Source organism: Aquarana catesbeiana, linkage group LG01, assembly GCF_042186555.1.
Source record: "Aquarana catesbeiana isolate 2022-GZ linkage group LG01, ASM4218655v1, whole genome shotgun sequence".
Lineage (NCBI taxonomy): Eukaryota > Metazoa > Chordata > Amphibia > Anura > Ranidae > Aquarana > Aquarana catesbeiana.
The window spans coordinates 100,742,528-100,751,177 of record NC_133324.1 but is presented as its reverse complement, the minus strand read 5'-3'; positions in this window follow the sequence as shown (position 1 = coordinate 100,751,177).

Sequence of the window (8,650 nt, the reverse complement as noted above, 5' to 3'; positions counted from 1 at the left end):
CATACTTCTCTTTTAAAATTGCAATTACCAATTAAGGATAAGGAGTCTGGCAGAGCGTACAAAATGTTGAGGTGTTTTTAGCAGACACAGCTTTGAATGGATTTTGATTATTTGCTTAAACCCCTTCCAGCCCTTTTTATGAAAATGAGTGACAAATGAATCTCCTAAGCATCTCATAAATTCACTAATACCACTGGAAAGTTCATATATCAGCTATTTAATCATGAGAGTGAGTTAGCACCTACACATATTCAGTTTCCCAGAAGTACATTGCTATGAGGAAATTTGTAGTTAAGAACTCAAACATTTACATTCATTCAAAACCAATTTCTTGGAGAACTGGCAGCTCCAGAAGTAATTTTCGGCTTCCACCTACAGAATCAAAACATTGAGTTTTCTTTACTTTAAATACTTCCATCATTTATTAAAATGTCTTCAGGACATTACTTTATTACAGTGGGAGAATGAATTAGACAACACGGTTGGCCATTGTGAGCTAATAAAAGTAAATCTTCTTTTTAAACTGTTATGATTTTCTGACATTTTTGTTTAATGTAAAAAAAGAATATATGTAAAAGCCCAAATCTGGGCTTGGACTGCCACCTCCCAGTTGCCCCTTTTCCACTTTGGAGCACCCCTGCACTCATAAAAAATAATTAATATATGTTTTGGTCCATTTTGGTGACATCACAAGTTCTCTTAAGCCTCTAAAAGGCTAATCATTCCCCTATGTCTGCAGCTACTGCCTTGAATTAAAACCAATAAATAGATAAATAAGATATTTGATGCATTATGGGAGGACATTTTTGAAGACCCTTTTAAATTATTGTCTAAAGAATGAGGTAAACAGGGGATAGAAGAAATGTCCTTGAGCTTGCATATAAAAAAAGAAGATTTTCACTTTATCTCACAGGCAGTTATCCATGCAAAAAATTATAGCCTTAATATTGTCAGACATGAGCTCTGTTTGCAATTTTGTTGTTCCATGAAATAACAATTTAATTTAGCTCAACATAAAAAAAACTCAGTCCTGAAAAGCAAGTTAGAAGTTTAACAAAATCAAAAAAGGCTACTGACATTTTTCCTTTTCATTTTTTTTCTTTTCATTTCAATAAAATTAGGTCACATTTTCTCACTGTCTTAACTTGTGCTCTTTTATGGTTCCTTTTGATGTAAATGGTTAAACCACAGTGAATATTTAAACTTTCAGCATTTTTCTGCCATGTGTTTTTAATTCTTTTTAAGAAAAGGTAGCTAATGGATTTTGATTCTCAGCTTATTTATACAATGATGACATGTTTTAAATTTATAAAACCTTTAAATAAATGTAAAATGCCTCTTTACTTTACAAAACGAACAATTAAAAAAAGTCACTGTTCAGTGATGTCTTAATCAGTTTTCAAAATAACAGACTGTTTAGTTTATAAAGTTTGTTTATCAAAGATTGCCTATAGATATGGACTATCTCTATAAAACTAACTTGAGGATCAATTCCTTATAATAAAATTCTAGTAAATCATTTAAACATGTAATATAATTCAGTTAAAAAGTTGTAAAATTAACAAAAAAATATAAAATAAGAAGAAGAAGAATCTATAAGATAAATACATATTTAAAAAAAAAGAAAAATGTGTGTACATATATATGTATATAAATTGTATCGATAAAGAGAAAGAGAGACAACTCTACAACAAGGCAGTTGAAACTCGATTACCTAAATTATCTATTTTTATAAAAAACAATGTTTCTTTGTAATTGTGTTCAAAATTATGTATTCAATATTTAATATTTAACAGATTCTTATTTAAATGTGTGACTTATATTTATGATATTATGTTTAATTCTATTGCCCTATATCGCAACATTTACATATTATAGTTATTTGCATGCATGAACTATGTACTGCATTTGCCGAACTGTTAATACTACAACAGTCAGACTGCTTAAAAAAATCCCTTCTACAAAGTCCTAACCTGAATCATTAAATGTATCTGTCCTGTTATTGACCTCGACTTTGACCTTCTTGGACCACCCTCACCAGCAGTGTGAGAGGTAATAAAGTCCCCTAGCATGCTGAAGCAAGAGCCTAAGCTCAGTAAAAACTATTAATCATGGGAAATTAAGCAGGGTTGGTTTATGATGTAGACATTTACTAGCAGCTCAACTCAGACCACATTTTTCAAAGCCCGAGGATGAACTGGTACTAAGGCATGGGATAAATGAAGGCCTGTAATCATTTAATGTCTTGGTTTAGCATTCCCTAAGCTTCTTACATGTGCCCTTGTAAACATTAAAAATTGTATTTTACATTGAAAGTAGTAATTAAAATAAAATCAATGTTTATTTAAACAAACGTCTACAATATTTAAAAAAGAGTTGCTTAATGCGTATGTAAATCAAAAACTAATAATAATAATCTTTATTCACATATGCCATGTTACATGCTTTTGTAATGCAGACAATTTCAAACTTTTGATCCTGCCACTTAGGCACTTCACAATGCACAATGCAGGGGAGGCATTGTTAGCCAAGATGAGCACTCCCGCTGGGGCTATATGGCGTTCACTGTGCACCTGTACATTCAGGCAGCTTGCCCATCATATTTTTTCAATCATAACTTTTTTGTTTTTACAAAAGAACTTAACCTCTCATCTGCGTTACATGAACTGGGGCATGCACAGGCTAGGAGGTAGTTGGATTTAGAAGCTGAGATGTACACAGAACTGAAATTAAGCAACAAAACTGTAAGTTTAGGTAAAAACATTTAAAGGAAAAAAAAATCCAGTCCTGTTTAAGTAATTATATTATAATATAAGAGTATTTTTAAACTTGGTTTAGATATAGTTTAAGCTTCGGACTTTGTTCTCAGTCGAAAGCCCCTTGTCTGGCCTGTCATGGTTTTGTGGGAGAAAAAAAACTGTTGAGAGATGAAAGATAAATGGAGAAAGGGACAGCAAAGATAACTGTGGTGGCCTGTAAAAAAATGGCATAAAAAGATGGGAAAAAAATTAGGAAAATGTCGCAAGATAGCAGGAAAATATGATGACAAGGGAATTAATAAAAGTGAACAGTAATATTTTATTGAGTAACCACCACTGATGATAAACAAATTTGTGTCACCTCCTAAGTGTTCAGGTATAGAAAAAAAAGCTCAAAATTGAAGACCAACTTAGTGTAGCAATCTCTATATGCACTTCAAATCCAATGACCACCATTCTAATGTAACAGCACATGCTCCTTCACTACTGTGCAAATAGTACCCTCACTTTCCAAAAATGACCCACATCACATAGGTCTTAAGTGCTTGAGGACACTTCCAGTGGTACCTGATAATCCAGGTTGTATTTTCTCTTCAACAAATTTCGGTGTCTGCCCCTTTAAAGGGTCGGGGGTCTACTACAGTGGGGAAAATAATTATTTGATCCCTTGCAGATTTTGTAAGTTTACCCACTTACAAAGAAATTAAGGGTCTATAATTTTTATCATAGGTGTATTTTAAATGATAGAGACCGAATATGAACCAAAAATACAGAAAAAACACATTACACATAATTGTTATAAATTGAATTGCAGCTCAGTGAGTAAAGTATTTGATCCTCAAGCAAAACATGACTTAGTACTTGATGAAGAAACCCTTGTTGGCAAGATCAGGTAAGGCTATTTGGCATTAATTCAACTAGCCATGTTTGGAGGAAGAAAAATGCTGACCATGACCCTAAGAACACCAACCCTACAGTCAAGCACAGAGGTGGAAACATTATGCTTTGGGGCTGTTTCTCTGATAAAGGTACAGGCTGACTTTGCTGCATTGAGGGGCCAATTGACAGGGCCATGTATTGTAAAATCTTGGATGAGAACCTTCTTCCCTCAGCCAGAACACTGAAGATGGGTCATGGATTGGTCTGCCAGCATGACAATGACCCAAAACATACCACCAAAGCAACAAAGGAGTGGCTCAAGAAGAAGCACATTAAGGTCATGGAGTGGCCTAGTTAGTCTCCAGACCTTAATCCTACAAAAAAATTATGGAGGGAGCTGAAACTTCGAGTTGCCAAGTGACAGCCAAGAAACCTTAAGGATCTAGGGAAGATCTGTGTGGACCAAAATCCCTCACCAAGTACTAAGTCATGTTTTGCTTGAGGATCAAATACTTATTTTACTCACTGAATAGCAACTTAATTTATAGCATTTGTTTTATGGTTTTTTTCTGGATTTTTGGTTGATATTCTGTCTCTATCATTTAAAATACACCTATGACAAAAATTATAGACCCTTCATTTCTTTGTAAGTGGGCAAACTTATGAAATCGGCAGGGGATCAAATAATTATTTTCCCCACTGTATGTACAATCAATTACCTCAAATCAGGATATATAACAACCTCCATTATGTAGTATTAAATATATTCAGTAAAATGTATTAGGCATGCACACGCATTAAGGAAAAAGCAAGCTTGCTTATTTCAAAGTATAAGATCTGGCTTAGGGAAAAAGGCGGTACCTTAAAGCTCAAAGCTATTTTGGCTATACTTCTATGGGTCACAGGAGTACAGTTTGTTATGAACTCCTGTGATCTGTTTACAGCCAACAGAGGAATTAAGTCATAGAGCCAGTCCAGGCTCTGAAAAGATCTTGACCATATGGTCGGATCTGGCCAGAAGCCTGGACCGACAGCTGGCTCAGCCTCTCAGTGATCTGCTGAGAGCTTTAGCCAGCCTCTCTTGCCCCCTCTGCAGCCCAGCACTCCATTGAGCACAAAGGGGCAGAGCAGAGAGCTGAGAACTGAGTGATCAGTGGTCTTTATTTGCTCAGTTCTCAGTGCAGAGCCAGTGGGGGACAGATGCAGCATCAGATCAATGCTGCATCCACCTGGGTCACAACTTTTTTTTGTGAATGTCCATACTTCTCTTTTAACTTTAGTCTTGGTGCACAATGACATCACCTGGCTCCGCCCAAGCAAAAGCCTCAGGTTCTTTAGATGTCTAGGCAAGGTTTGTACAGGTAAATAACATGCAAAAAATAAATTGAATTCACATATAATTCTATGTAAAGATTACTATTGAATGGTTTGGCAACAGGCTCTCAATAAGTGAGAACATATTCTGTCATTTATTGTTAAGGTAGCATATTTGCTAGAAAATTGAGTTTTGTAAATGTATTAATTTACAAATGTTCACAATAGAAGCTGGGCTGTTATTGGTCACTTGGACTTTAAGAAAAGTTACATTTACCTTTTAGTGAGAAGAGAAAAATAAAAATTGTACTACAACACTATTTGAAAGACATTTTATAATAGTCAGCTGATTGGAATGCAGTCTTTTGATGAACACATTGGTATCTGGCAAACCATGAGAGCGCTAGCAATCTTTACCCAGCAACAACCATTCTGTTCCAATAATAAAGAAGATTGAAACACAGACTGGATTATATTTTTTTATGCAAAAAGGGTTTTATTTAATTTATTTTAACCAGTTACAATCCAGTGACATCACAACAGTTATGCATCCGTATTTCACAGAACATCGGACTAACATACATGGTGAATACTTTCACAAGTGTAGTTCCAATGAACATATCAAAAAATAATAGACGTGTTATCGACATACAGAACAACCAAGCCAGTTCAAATAAAATATAAACATTTATACATTTGCTGGTCTAGCAAGGCACTGCAACAACCCCACCTGGACCGGTTAGCAAGGGCTAAGACCTGGAGTATCTAACCATGATGTCCATCATCTCTCAAATTTACCCAGGCAGCCTCTGTGTTGGTAGACATATTTTTCAAAAATAAGATTATTACCCATATGATTCACCCATTGCAGGAAGAAGGCAGGGTCAAGGGATTTCCAGAATATTAAAATTGCTTTATGGGCCCGAAAGAGAGCATGGGTGCCACTCTCGTACACTGGATTATATTTTGTTTGCCAGGGCATGTTGTATCATAAATATGAAATACTGGTTTTTGCTTTTTTTCATTTTGCTTCTCATTACTGCCTCTTTAAGGAAGGAATGTTCACAGCAGAAGACTTATCACTGACAGTTTTTATAGCTGGTCTGTATCTGCATAGAAGGCTCATTTTTTACCTTCTGTAATAAAATCGGGGCAAATAAGCTTGCTCTTGACTTTCCTGATTGATAATCGCATGGGTATGGTTGGGATGGAATTGAAAGTGAAATGGTTTGCCCTGATCTTTCTTATGTGTTCTATGGTATCTGCATGTTCAACTTCATTCAAAATTCTCAAAACCAAGAAGTTTATTCCCAGTTTTAGGATAGTGGATGGAGTCCTGCAAATTGTTCCTTTTTGTGCCTTGGCCAACTGTACCTCTAGAACTGCTTGTATATAGAACAAATATAACCTGATATTATTGAGCCATAGAAGTTGGTTTAATAAAGGTAAATAGGCTCTGCACCTCTCACATTTTCTCACACAAAAAAAAGTTTACTGTTTAAGAGAATATTCCTTAGCTTAATGAATGAGGTGAAACTCTGCTGACATCATCCAATCATATGTAAGCACATAATAAAGGGTAGTAATAAACCCGCAGGAGCTGTTTGGTAGAATGGGTTCTCTGTTCTTCTGTCTCGGTTCTGAGAATAACCTCAGCACCACTAACATACAAGATTAAGCAAATGAATACTGCACAGCTACTGGGCTCACATGTTAATGGCAGCAGTGTCTTCTCACCAGTCCCAAAGACAGAAAACCCTCATATGTTGGACTTTTGCTGGCAATAGACAATATTTCATAATAAATTGTAGCTTAAAATAGATTATAAAAATGTACAAAAATATTTATTGGTATCACAAAGTCTAAAAATATAATATTTACAAGACAAATATGGCTATTCCAATGATCCATATATATTTCAAAAATATTCACTTTTCCACTTAAAATCAGCAAACAGAAAGCTCCAGATGGTTATCACCCAACTTGTTTTGAAATTAGCTTTTTTAATCTTCTTCTGGGGTGTATATGAGGTAGAAGAAGAGATTACATTCTAAGATAAGAACATGCATGTATAACAATTACAAAAACTGTAGCTGCTGACTTTTAATAATCGGACACTTACCTGTCCCACGTCCAGCGATGCAGGCGTACGAATCCCCGCTCCTCTCCCACCTGCACTCTTACTGTGGGTGCCCGTCTGTGGCTTCACAGCTGGGCACGCACTGTGCATGCGCGAGCCACGACTCTGTGAATGGCCGGGCAATCTTCTGGGACCTATGACGTGTCCCAGATGATTGCAGGTAGGGAGGGAGGAGAGGTGAACTTCCTTATGGTGCCGCAGAGCCCTGGGAGGAAGTGGGAGCAGGATGTCTCCAAAAAAATGACATGCCAAATGTGGCATGTCAGGGGGTCACCATCACTTAAAGCGGAAGTTCCATTTTTGGGTGGAACTCTGCTTTAATACATTCCTACATCATCAATACCTGTTTAAAGATGATTGGGGTTTGGACAGATAGCCAAGACAAAAAGAAGAATAAAGCCAAACATTATCCTTCAAACATCCACCCCCCCCAGGGACAACAAGGCCTGGATGCCCGACCTGTGGGTCACTGGGGTAGGCTGAGTCACAATCAGAAAAACTGTGCACAAAAAAAAACTAATGAGCAGATGCATTATTGAACTAATGTTTTTTTAGTCGAGGGTATAGATGCCTACATTCAAAATGTCCATGCAGTGCAAATGAATGTAATATTAATAATGGTCCATTTACACAATAGACATAGGTCAAGAAATGTCTCATCAAAGAAAAAGGATATCATTAGGTTCACTAGAAACTGGACGACATTAGGCCCATGTGTACGTCAGCCAGTCCTACAGAAGTTCAGCCGGCTTCTGTCTAAGGCTCGTGACTGATAAAGGTCTGCCCACTGGTTCCCGATCGGCGCTCTCAGCCAATGGCTGAGAGCGCTGAATGGAGTGTACTGGCGAGGGACCTTCCTCCTGTCAGAACACAATAGCTGAGCAGGGAAGATCGCTGTACTAACATTGTGTAGTTAGTACAGTGGTCCAGACCTGAGCTGTCAGTTTTTTTTTTCGTTCAACCCAGTGGGTTGGTGTTCAAAGCTTAAGAGGCATTCCCATTGTAGACAGTTTTTTCTGTAAAATTTGTTGCAATTGGATGAGTTTCACTAAGAAAAAAAATATTTTGCCTTTAGATACACTTTAACATTTTAATCCTATCATTTCTTTCTTCAGGGTGACAGCAGTAGCAGTCACATAACCAATATCTAAGGCATAAAGCCTTAGATAATCAAAGGCAAAAAAATATTTATAATGTGTTTTTTTGCAAATTTGTAGATTAGGAATGGCTCTTCTGCTTACATTTCTGTCATTTTATAATAAGTTTACTGGGTATCCATTTTCAGACATATAGAGAAAAGTAAGATACTGATTTCTGACTTTCAGATTCATAATTATGCAGCGTGAATAGCTATTTACCATTTTTTTTAATGATTTATTTTTTATTTATTTTTTATGAGACAATGGTGCTAAACAAAGTCTGTCAAAGGAAATTAACTTTTTTGCGTTTCAAACAAATTAGCTATTATACATTCGGTAGCTCTGTCCAACAGAGGCCTACCCTCATCTGCACAGTTAGTCCATGAACCATCTGGAAAGTAATTGGTAACTTTTACCAT